An 11,097-nucleotide genomic window follows, 5' to 3' on the forward strand; every position below is an offset into this window, starting at 1 on the left:
GAACAGATTCTTCTTCTTCACTTTATGTTTTCCGATGCCTTTGGAGGCATCTCCGATCAACACAGAGGACGAGAATGGGAGAAAAGAAGTGGAACTTCCCTAAATGTCGACATTGTACTATGCTAGCAAGTGGTATTGAAAAAACATCGGAATTACAATTGTCATGCTAAAAAGGTTTTATTGCCTTACACTCCCTTACACCAGTAGTACCGTAACACTACGAAAGACTCTGCTCTGATCCCATAGGCTACTGTGCTCATCTGACTTAATGACACTACTATTTACCCACATCAGAATCAGAATCAGAATTGCTTTTATTACATCCAATGTACGGGTACACAAGAGTACAATTCTTAGGCTCAGGTTCCTCGACATTGGCATTTCAGCAGAATACAAGATCAACAATAATATAATAAATTAAAATAAATAAGGTAATTAATAATAAAAAGTAGAATGACGTAATAAACAGGGTTCCCGCAGGGTCTTAAAAAGTTCTAAATTTGATAACCAAAATGTTAGGCAATAAACACTAGCATTACAGTGGAGGTGCTGCGGACGCTAAATACTGTAGCTAAATACTAGGGATGGGACGATACACTCAACTCACAATACGATGCACCTCTCTATACAGGGGTTCACGATACAATACAGTCACGATACGATATCATAAATACAACAAGATCAGCGTTTCCCCTAGGTTTGTTGCGGGGGGGGGGGGGGGGTGAAGACCCTTCGACATACCAGTGTCCAGGGGGTGTACTTGTACATTAAGCCGTACATGTACTTGTACATTTTTTTAAAAATCAGACATTTCCAATGCTTCAATCCACTGTCCATGTACTGTAAATATGCCATTATGGTATTACCATAAAGCCCAATTCTAATCTTGTTGTATCTACTTTAAGTAAAATAATAAAGTGCATCCAGTTAGCTCTTTAGCTGGCAAGTGTGCAGCAGACTAGCTCATCTCATCACCTCTGAGCTAGCTAGCTAGTTCTTTGACACTATTTACACTATGGAATTATAGTCACACAATAGTAAACTCTCTCGCGTTGCGCGCACACACTTGCGCAATATGTTGTATTATTCTCCAGCACTGGCATAGTGCAAAGCGATGTGTGGAGATAGGTCTGGTTATGCGAGACTACTGGCGGACTCACGACTAACGTTATAAACGAGCCCATGGGCTTGCCACTCGCCAGATTCGGGTTGGGTGCGTTTAACGCCCGCCTCCCCAAGAACTGTAACTAATGGAAAATAAAACAGTTTATTTCGCGATACATTTTTTTGCAACACTGTCGCGGGTATCGTCACGTTTTTGTATCGCGATATATCGCCATACGATATTTCGTCCCATCCCTACTAAATACCAATCCTACAACAGCAACGATGGCATAGGTGAGCTTTTTAAAAACATGTTCCCAGATTCCGATATTGAGAAAACTTTCGAGTGCGATGGTGACAAAGTCAAGAGAACTCGCCTCTAAAGTAAACACATCAAGAGAGAACTCGCCTCTAAAGTAAACACATCAAGAGAGAACTCGCCTCTAAAGTAAACACATCAAGAGAGAACTCGCCTATTAAGTAAACACATCAAGAGAGAACTCGCCTCTAAAGTAAACACATCAAGAGAGAACTCGCCTCTAAAGTAAACAACGTTCGTTCTGATGTTCGATGAAAGTGGGACATTCAACAGCGCGGGACTTGCTTGAACATGCCAGTGCGGGACTTGCTTGAACAAGTAAAGGTTTGCACACTGATGCGTTTTCTTCGTATGCGTATTTTTTAATCCTTCATCCGGAAAAGACGTTACGCACAGAGACCTTGCACACTGACCGTCTGATTGGCCAGCGGGGCTAAAATTATATTGCTGACTACTGGTGTGGAATGCTCAATGACAGCGTTTATATTGCATTCATGCGTATGTATGTGGATACAGATATTTTTTATAAACATGCTCGTGTGGACGGTAATATTTTTATATACGAAAAACGTTTATCAAAAAAACGTTTTGGCGTGGACAAGGCCTCATTGTCATGTATTACCTATTTGATTTTATAAACATTGTCAGGGATCAGAGAATTCTGTTCTGATGAGGCAAAAAAAACTCTGCAGTCCTGATAGCAGCAGGAAGCTCTTTCCACCAGCGGGGAGCCAGTATAGTGAAGAGACGTGACCGAGTAGTGCAACTGCTGCATCCACGTAGAGATAGTGGAGACAGTCGGCCAGTAGAGGTGAAAGAGCGTAGTGAATGGGCTAATGTTTGAGGGGTGACCATTGCTTGCAGGTAGGCATGGGCGGTTCCCTTTGCCACCCGGTAGGTGAGCACCAGGGTCTTGAATTTGAGGCGAGCTGGTACCAGGAGCCAGTGAACAGTACGAAAGAGAAGGATGACATGGGAGAATCTTCATCATGGGGTAGTGATAGGGCATCATCATCATCATTGGGTAGTAGTAGAGCATCATCATCATCATGGGGTAGTAGTAGAGCATCATCATCATCATTGGGTAGTAGTAGGGCATCATCATCCTCATGGGGTAGTGGTAGGGCATCATCATCATCATGGGGTAGTAGTAGAGCATCATCATCATCATCATCATCATCATCATCATCATCATGGGGTAGTAGTAGAGCATCATCATCATCATCATCATCATGGGGTAGTGGTAGAGCATCATCATCATCATTGGGTAGTAGTAGAGCATCATCATCATCATGGGGTAGTAGTAGGGCATCATCATCATCATCATGGGGTAGTGGTAGAGCATCATCATCATCATCATCATCATGGGGTAGTAGTAGGGCATCATCATCATCATCATCATCATCATCATCATGGGGTAGTAGTAGAGCATCATCATCATCATTGGGTAGTAGTAGAGCATCATCATCATGGGGTAGTAGTAGAGCATCATCATCATGGGGTAGTAGTAGAGCATCATCATCATCATCATGGGGTAGTGGTTAAGTCATTAAATAGTCGCTTAAATAGCGGTTAAGTCATTAAAGCCGAGCAGGTGATTTTATATAGAAGGTGATCAAATACCAATATATCCTACAGCTGCAGCGGAACATGCGGAACGCGCACACACACACACACACACACACACACACACACACACACACACACACACACACACACACACACACACAGAAAGATCAATACGAAGTAGGCCTACATGAGAGTACACGTGTAACGGAGTAGAAAGGGCAAGTTCAATTATAGCTAAAATAGGTATAAACTGCGCCTTCTAGGGGTTTAATGACGTGGTATATCCGGGGTGTGTCCGTGACCCGGACGCTGTGTCCGTGACCCGGATGCTGTGTCCGTGACCCGGATGCTGTGTCCGTGACCCGGATGCTGTGTAAATACAGCTGGACAGTGCAATTGCACGGGACGTAACGTGATCTCCCTCAGTGCATTCTTAACCACTGAGACGAATGTAGCTCGATGACCCTGCAAGTCCCGTGTCCAGAAATTGATGCACTGTTGTTCTGCAGAATAAATGAACGTGAGCCATCCAGCTGAGAGTGATTCATGAAAAGATACACCCCGTCACATTGGTGCCGTGACCTGTGGACCTGAAGTAAACTCTTCACCTTAACCCGGGAACACTCTGCTGGATCACTCTGCTGGACCGCTCCTGCGTGCTGTCTGGTGGGCGGCGTATGGTTTCACTCAGTTCATTCGGTGATGTTATGCACAAATGGATTGTTGAATTAATGAATGTGATCTGTGATTTATTTTAGTTTTATTGCTGTTTTGGTGACATTTTTCTTTACTGGTCTTTTATCTGATTAGTCTGTATAGTACTGTTTTCTTGAATTGTAATTCAACATGAGCCACAGACCAGGATGTTTCAGTACGCCACTAAGCAGTAGCATTGGGAGGGGTAGAGCGATCCTCCTCAGTGGAGGTAGGGGGATTCCAGTGTTGAGTTATGATAGTCCTGTTCAGGGGGGTGATGTTCATGTTGTGGGTAGTCAGGATGCTGCTGGGGCCCTTTCAGTTAGTGGGGACACAGTTCCTTCTCAGAGCCACGACATTGATCATGCACCGAGCACACGGGTCAGTGATGCCCCATCCCCAATCTCTGCTTTCCAGTTACCTAATGTAGTGAGCCAGATGAGTGACATAATTAGAGATGTTGGTCTACAGCTGGCAGATAGCATACTTGCACGCCTTGACTCAACGCTACCTCCTCTTAGCACTGCGCATGCACAGACCACGCCCACTGATACATCCACCCAGAGTCTAGACCTGTCCCAAGTCCAGTTGGTACCTCACAGGAGGGTGAAGGAGCCTCCAACGTTCAGAGGGGATGATAAGGACGCAGTGAATGTGCGTGAGTGGGAAGACATAATGAGGAGTTATGTGAAAAAGGCGAACATCAGAGCAGATCAGCAGGCGGAAGAAATATTCACCCATCTCAGGGGCAGGGCTAAGGATGTAGTGAAGTATGGGACGAGGAGCAGTGGCATTAATGTCGCTGAAAACCCAGAGGCCATCTATGGTCTTCTACGTAAGCATTTTGCTGCTGTTCCCTGTTCACCTATCCCCCTAGCCGACTTCTACACCACGCTGCCGAAGAGTGGTGAGGAAGCGTATGACTACTGGCTACGCCTCAATCAAGCTGCAGATGTTGCCACTGATCGCCTCAAAGAACAAGGTAAAACACTTGAGTGCCCTCTCCTGGAGGTGACACGTATGTTCATCAGGAACTGTCCATCCAAAGAGCTTGCCATGACTTTCAGATCAAAGACGATCGATAAGTGGACTGCTGTAGAGGTCCAAGATGTACTTGACGAGTTCCACACTCAGGTGTGCTCGAACGGTGTTGCCGCAGCCGTGAGTAAAAGGCCCAGTGAGGGTGTGCTAGTGAACAGAGTTGAGATGTCAGGCACTGATATGTGTTCACCTGAAAAGCAGGATACTCGCCCAGACAAGGGGGCAGAGGCCTTTGAACGTATCATCTCAATGCTAGAGAAAGTCCTAGTGGAGAAGTCTGCTCCTGCTAAGGACATGTCAAACAAGCAGTATAGACCCAGCCCCCCCAGGATTGAGGGTCTGAATAACCTGCCGTGTGCTGTGTGTGGCGACGCTAGACACTCTGCTTGGACTCACTGCCGTGACCAGAGGCTCTGCTTCCAGTGCCATTCGCCTGGACACCCCAGATCCAAGTGTCCGATGCAGGGGCGTGCCCAGTCGGCGCAGCAGGGAAACTTATAGATCTGCATTCAAGGGAGGACTGTGCAGATCCTGTTGATATCTCTCCCAATGATGAAATGGCTGATTGTGAGTCAACATACAAGTCATTCATCTCCAGAGCGCCTTCGAACAAAACAGTAGTATTTCAAGGTCTACACCGAGTCCAAAGGTCTGATAGTTTATTCTACACCACTGTCTCCGCTGCAGATGTCTCTCTTAGAGCGATGATAGACAGTGGTTCTATGGCATGCACGCTTAGCGAGGCTGCGGAGGCGCGTCTCTTGCAGCGTAACCCTGATCTGAGAGGATGCCCCGCTGATGATGTCATTATCATAGGATGTGGTGGTCACCGAGTTGTACCTAAGGCAATATACAATGTCGATGTGGTGGTGTATGACTGCAAGATGGTCATCCCAATGCTTGTGGTGCCTGGACAGACCGATGACATGATACTAGGCAGTAATGCCATCAAGAAAATCCTAGAGTTGATGAGGAAGACTGACAGCTATTGGCGGCTGATATCTGAACATGGTGGTGGCAGTGATGGGGACTGTCATCACTTCTTCTCTCTCCTTTCCAATACAGAGAGATGGAGGGGTGAGACAGTGCCTGAGAAGGTTGGCACACTGAAGCTACAACAGTGTGTGGTGCTACAGCCAAATAGTGAGCATCTTGTATGGGGCAGACTCCCTGTGTCGGCACCTATATCAGAGGGCAGTACGGTGGTTGTGGAACCAACTCAGTCCAGATGCAGACCGAATAAAGTTCTGGTTGGCAGAGTTGTTACGCCGATGTGGGGCGACCGATGGCTGCCAATGAAGGTTGTGAATCCCACCAGTGAGCCGGTAGTGCTGAAGCGAAACACCAAATTGGCGGACGTGTTTCCCTGCATTGCCGCTGAAGATCTGTCCCCGCCCGACCACATTCAGTCTTCCCCACAATCCGTGACTAGTGAGTCTGTAGCAAGGCCCAAAGAAGACATCAGAAAGGCACTGGAGGAACTTGGTCTACGCGACCTAGACTTGGACGCGTGTGAAGTCTCTGACCTGTGGAGAGAGAAGCTTTGTCAGCTTGTTGTGAAATACGAGTCAATCTTTTCACGCCACAAGTTGGACTGTGGTGAGGCGTCTGACTTCGTGCACAAGATACATCTGGTGGACGAGAGGCCATTTCGCCTGCCCTACCGCAGAGTGCCACCGAACCACTACGAGAAGCTGAGGTCTGCCATCAACGACATGGAGGAGAAGGGCATAATTCGTAAGTCCAACAGCGAATATGCCTCGCCCTTGGTTCTTGTGTGGAAGAAGGATGGAGGATTGCGCATCTGTACGGACTTCAGATGGCTTAATGCGAGGACAACGAAAGACGCACATCCGCTGCCTCATCAGGCTGACGCGCTGGCTGCACTAGGTGGTAATGCCTACTTCTCCACAATGGACCTTACCTCTGGTTTCTACAACGTGCCTTTACATGAGGACCACAAGAAATACACTGCGTTCTCCTCTCCCTTTGGCCTGCATGAATATAACCGGATGCCTCAAGGGTTGTCCAACAGCCCGGCTACGTTCATGCGGATGATGCTCTCGATCTTTGGGGATCAGAATTTCACCAGTCTATTGTGCTACCTAGACGATGTTATGGTTTTCGCTCCTACAGAACAGCTGGCACTCGAGCGTCTAGAGATGGTTTTCTCTCGTTTGAAGTACAATAATCTCAAATTGGCTCCAAAGAAGTGCTATCTTCTGCGGAAATCAGTACGGTTTCTCGGCCATATCATCAATGAGTCAGGAGTGCAGACGGACCCTGGAAAGGTTGAAGCCATTAGCCAAGTACAGGTATCCGATCTGATGGACAGTGATGGGGTGTCTCCTTCACAGAAGAAGATTAGGTCCTTCTTGGGCATGATGCTTTACTATCAGCACTTCATTGAAGATTGTTCCTCTAAGGCCAGACCCCTATTCAAGCTTCTCTCTGGACAGAACGCTGGAGAAAAGGCACGCAGAGGGAGAAAACCAGTGAAGAAATGTCACAATCTTGTAAATCTCAAACCAGCTGACTGGACGCCCGAGTGTAGGGATGCTTTCGAGACATTGAAGCGCGATCTCCTGCATTCTGTAACCCTGGCCCATCCTGATTTTGCAAAGCCATTTATCCTAGCAGTGGATGCTTCATTCGATGGGATTGGTGCCGTCATCTCTCAGCTCCAGCCTGGTGATAAAGTTGCAAGACCAGTTGCCTTCGCTAGTAGGACGCTGTCACATGCTCAGTTGAACTATCCAGCTCACCGACTTGAGTTCCTGGCATTGAAGTGGGCTGTATGCGAGAAGTTTTCCCACTGGCTGAAGGGAGTGCATTTCACAGCGTGGTCGGATAACAACCCCTTGACCTACATCCTAACGAAGCCCAAGTTAGATGCATGCGAACAGAGGTGGGTGGCCAAACTTGCTGCATATGATTTCGATCTGAATTATATCCCAGGGCCTAGGAACATAGTCGCTGATGCGCTGAGCCGTGAGCCATTTGTTAAGTCCTGTGTGAGCCATCGTCTGGTGAGGGAGCCTTACCTGTCCTTGCTGGATCAGGTGAATGGAGTAGTGGCTGGTACGGTGCAGGACGCTTTCCGGCTGACTACCAACTGTCAAGGTGTTCAGCACACTAATGTCGACACAGATGAGGTCCTGAGTCCTGAGTCTTCTGGAGGTGCCATTAGTGCTGAGGAGGTGTCTGCTGTCATGGACGTCCATCGTACTGGGGGTGTTTCTCAGCTGCCCTACATTAATCCGGAGTATTTGCAATTGCCCGAGGAAGACCCTTCCATCGCCATCCCACAGAGTCAATTACACAATCTCCAGCAACAAGATGCTGTAGTGAGCAGGGTTCTCTTTTATATGCAGCGACATAGGAAACCAAATGCACACGAGAGAACAGCTGAGTCTAGCTGTGTGCTCAGGCTGTTGAAACACTGGAAGAAGTTAAGAGTGCGTAGTGGACTCCTCTACCGTGTGAAGAGAGACCGCATCAGGGACAAGAGGATCTTTCAGTTCGTCACTCCAGAAGCTCTGAAGCGACAAGTCTTGCATGGAGTCCACGATGCTGCTGGCCACCAGGGTCGCTCAAGATCATCCTCTCTGGCCAGTGAACGATTCTTCTGGACAGGCATGCAGAGGGATGTTGAGAATCACGTGAAGCACTGTCAGAGATGTATTTTGGGGAAGACTCCTGAACCACACGCCCGAGCACCTCTTGAGAGCATCCGCACTTCAGCTCCTATGGACTTAGTGTGCATCGATTTTTGGACCGCAGAGCAGAGCGACAAGAAGACCATTGATGTTCTTGTTGTTACGGACCATTTTTCTAAAGTAGCTCTTGCCTTCCCCTGTCGGAACCAGACTGCGAAACAAGTTGCCCGCTGTCTATGGGACAAGTTTTTTTGCATATATGGGTTCCCCAAAAGAATCCATTCGGATCAGGGAGCTAACTTTGAGAGTCGGCTTCTAAAAGATCTACTAGAGATGGCAGGTGTGCATAAGTCCCATACGACTCCATACCACCCCATGGGCAACGGCGTCACAGAGAGGTTCAACAGGACCCTCGGGGGCATGATAAGGGCTCTCCCTCCACTGAGCAAGTCCAGGTGGCCACAGATGCTCCAGACACTGACCTTCTGCTACAACTCCACTGTGCATGAGACCACGGGCTTCGCGCCATTCTACCTGATGTTCGGACGGGTCCCACGGCTGCCCGTGGATGTCATGTTTCATCATGTGCTGGAGGATGATGCCGTTGTCAGTCGTCATGAGTTTGTGCAACATCTGAGGAGAGATCTTTCTGAAGCAGCACAGATCGCTCAAAGGAATGCCATCAGGGAACAAGATCGTCACGCCAAACTGTACAACCGGAAGGTCAGAGGACTGCCGTTGGGTGTTGGTGACAAAGTGCTACTTGCCAATCGAGGTGAGAGAGGGAAGAGGAAGATCGCAGACCGGTGGGAATCAACTCCTTTCGATGTGGTGTCTGTAAGATCGGACATCAACGTGTACAGGATCAGAGATGTTGTCACGAATAGAGAGAAGGTTGTACACAGGAACATGCTGCTTCCGGTTGACTTCTTGACAGTTCCGGAACAAGATGGGAACCCGGCATCCCTAGAGGAGTCGCAGTCTATAGCTTCCTGTGCCAGTGTTCAGGGCTCTGTCACCTCTGATGTTGAAGAGGCCTCTCGGTTGCGCACCAGGGACTGGGTCTTGGAGTCGCCTGAGCACGCGGGGGCAGAGAGCATCCATGAGGAAGAAGTCAACGGAGGGACTATGCCCGTGCCGAGTGCCTCGAAGGAAGACCGACCAGATGAGTTGCTGGATAGTGTTCCTGATGACTCTGTACCTGACTGCCACACTGATTATCCCCCTGACACAGTATGTGACACAGTACACTCACCTGAAGCTAGATGTGATGCCCATGGTGACCTTCCAATTCTAGTTGAGGTTGAGCCGGAGCAGGTAGTTTGCACACGTTCACAGAGTGCTCAAGTTCCATCAGTTGTCACGAGATGTGGGAGGAGTGTTAGGAACCCAAATAGGCTTATTTGTGAGATGTCAGGGCAGATGCTTAAAGGGAGTACTGAGCCTTTCATAAGTTCTGCATTTAGTTTCATTGCGGCGTCTATGTAGGGGCGTAGTGCATCCAGTTTTTTTCTTTATTTATTTTGCTTCCGGTCTGAGTCGTGACCTAGAGTCATGAGATCCTCTTGTAAAAGTTATGTACAACTGTGGGATGTAGATGGCATCTCTTTCTCCTCTGTAATAAGTACGGGTTTTGGTACCGATCTGTTCTTACACACTTCTTATTGAAGAATTTATAATGTTGAGTTTTGGTACATCAGTGCTCGAGATCCACGTTGTTTTTTGTTTTGTCATTTGTTTGTTTTTTCGCTCCTGTTTTTTTTTTTTACTGCCCTCCGGTTTTCATGCTGTTGCCCCATTTTAGTATAATTTAAGGGGGGTGTATGTAACGGAGTAGAAAGGGCAAGTTCAATTATAGCTAAAATAAGTGCCCCGCGGTGGTGTAGCGGTCTACGCACTGGCCGCTAGTGCATGCTGCCCACCGGGGCCGGGGTTCGTATCCCGGCTCGCCAGATCCAGATATGGCCGAGGCACACGGGAAGCGGCATATTGGCCGGCCGCTTCCGAGGGGGGTATAGGAGTATTTCTGGACTAGGATCCGTCGCGCAACACCGCCCCCTGGGTGCCGGAATAACGGTACTGGGCTCGAGGAGCCAGTCAGCCTAGTCTGCCTGGCGCCCTCCTCTGGGACTGCCGGCCACGGGGTCGTGCGGCGGATCCTATGCAATAGGCAGGGGATAATTGGATGCTAAGTTGGGTTAAATTGGCTACCAAATTGGGTGAAAAAGGGATAAAATCTGGAAAAAAAATAAAATAAAAAATAAAATATATAAACTGCGCCTTCTAGGGGTTTAATGACGTGGTATATCCGGGGTGTGTCCGTGACCCGGACGCTGTGTCCGTGACCCGGATGCTGTGTCCGTGGATGCTGTGTCCGTGACCCGGATGCTGTGTAAATACAGCTGGACAGTGCAATTGCACGGGACGTAACGTGATCTCCCTCAGTGCATTCTTAACCACTGAGACGAATGTAGCTCGATGACCCTGCAAGTCCCGTGTCCAGAAATTGATGCACTGTTGTTCTGCAGAATAAATGAACGTGAGCCATCCAGCTGAGAGTGATTCATGAAAAGATACACCCCGTCACACACGCACCAAACCGGCTAACGTTACTCATTAACTGTTTACACAAGTAAAATCACAGTGTGACAGTCAGATGGAGCATTCGGTAAACAACAACAGCAAGGTAATGCATCAGCTGAGTTAAAG

This window comes from Nansenia antarctica (assembly GCF_963989245.1).
Source record: "Nansenia antarctica genome assembly, chromosome: 1".
Classification (NCBI taxonomy): domain Eukaryota; kingdom Metazoa; phylum Chordata; class Actinopteri; order Argentiniformes; family Microstomatidae; genus Nansenia; species Nansenia antarctica.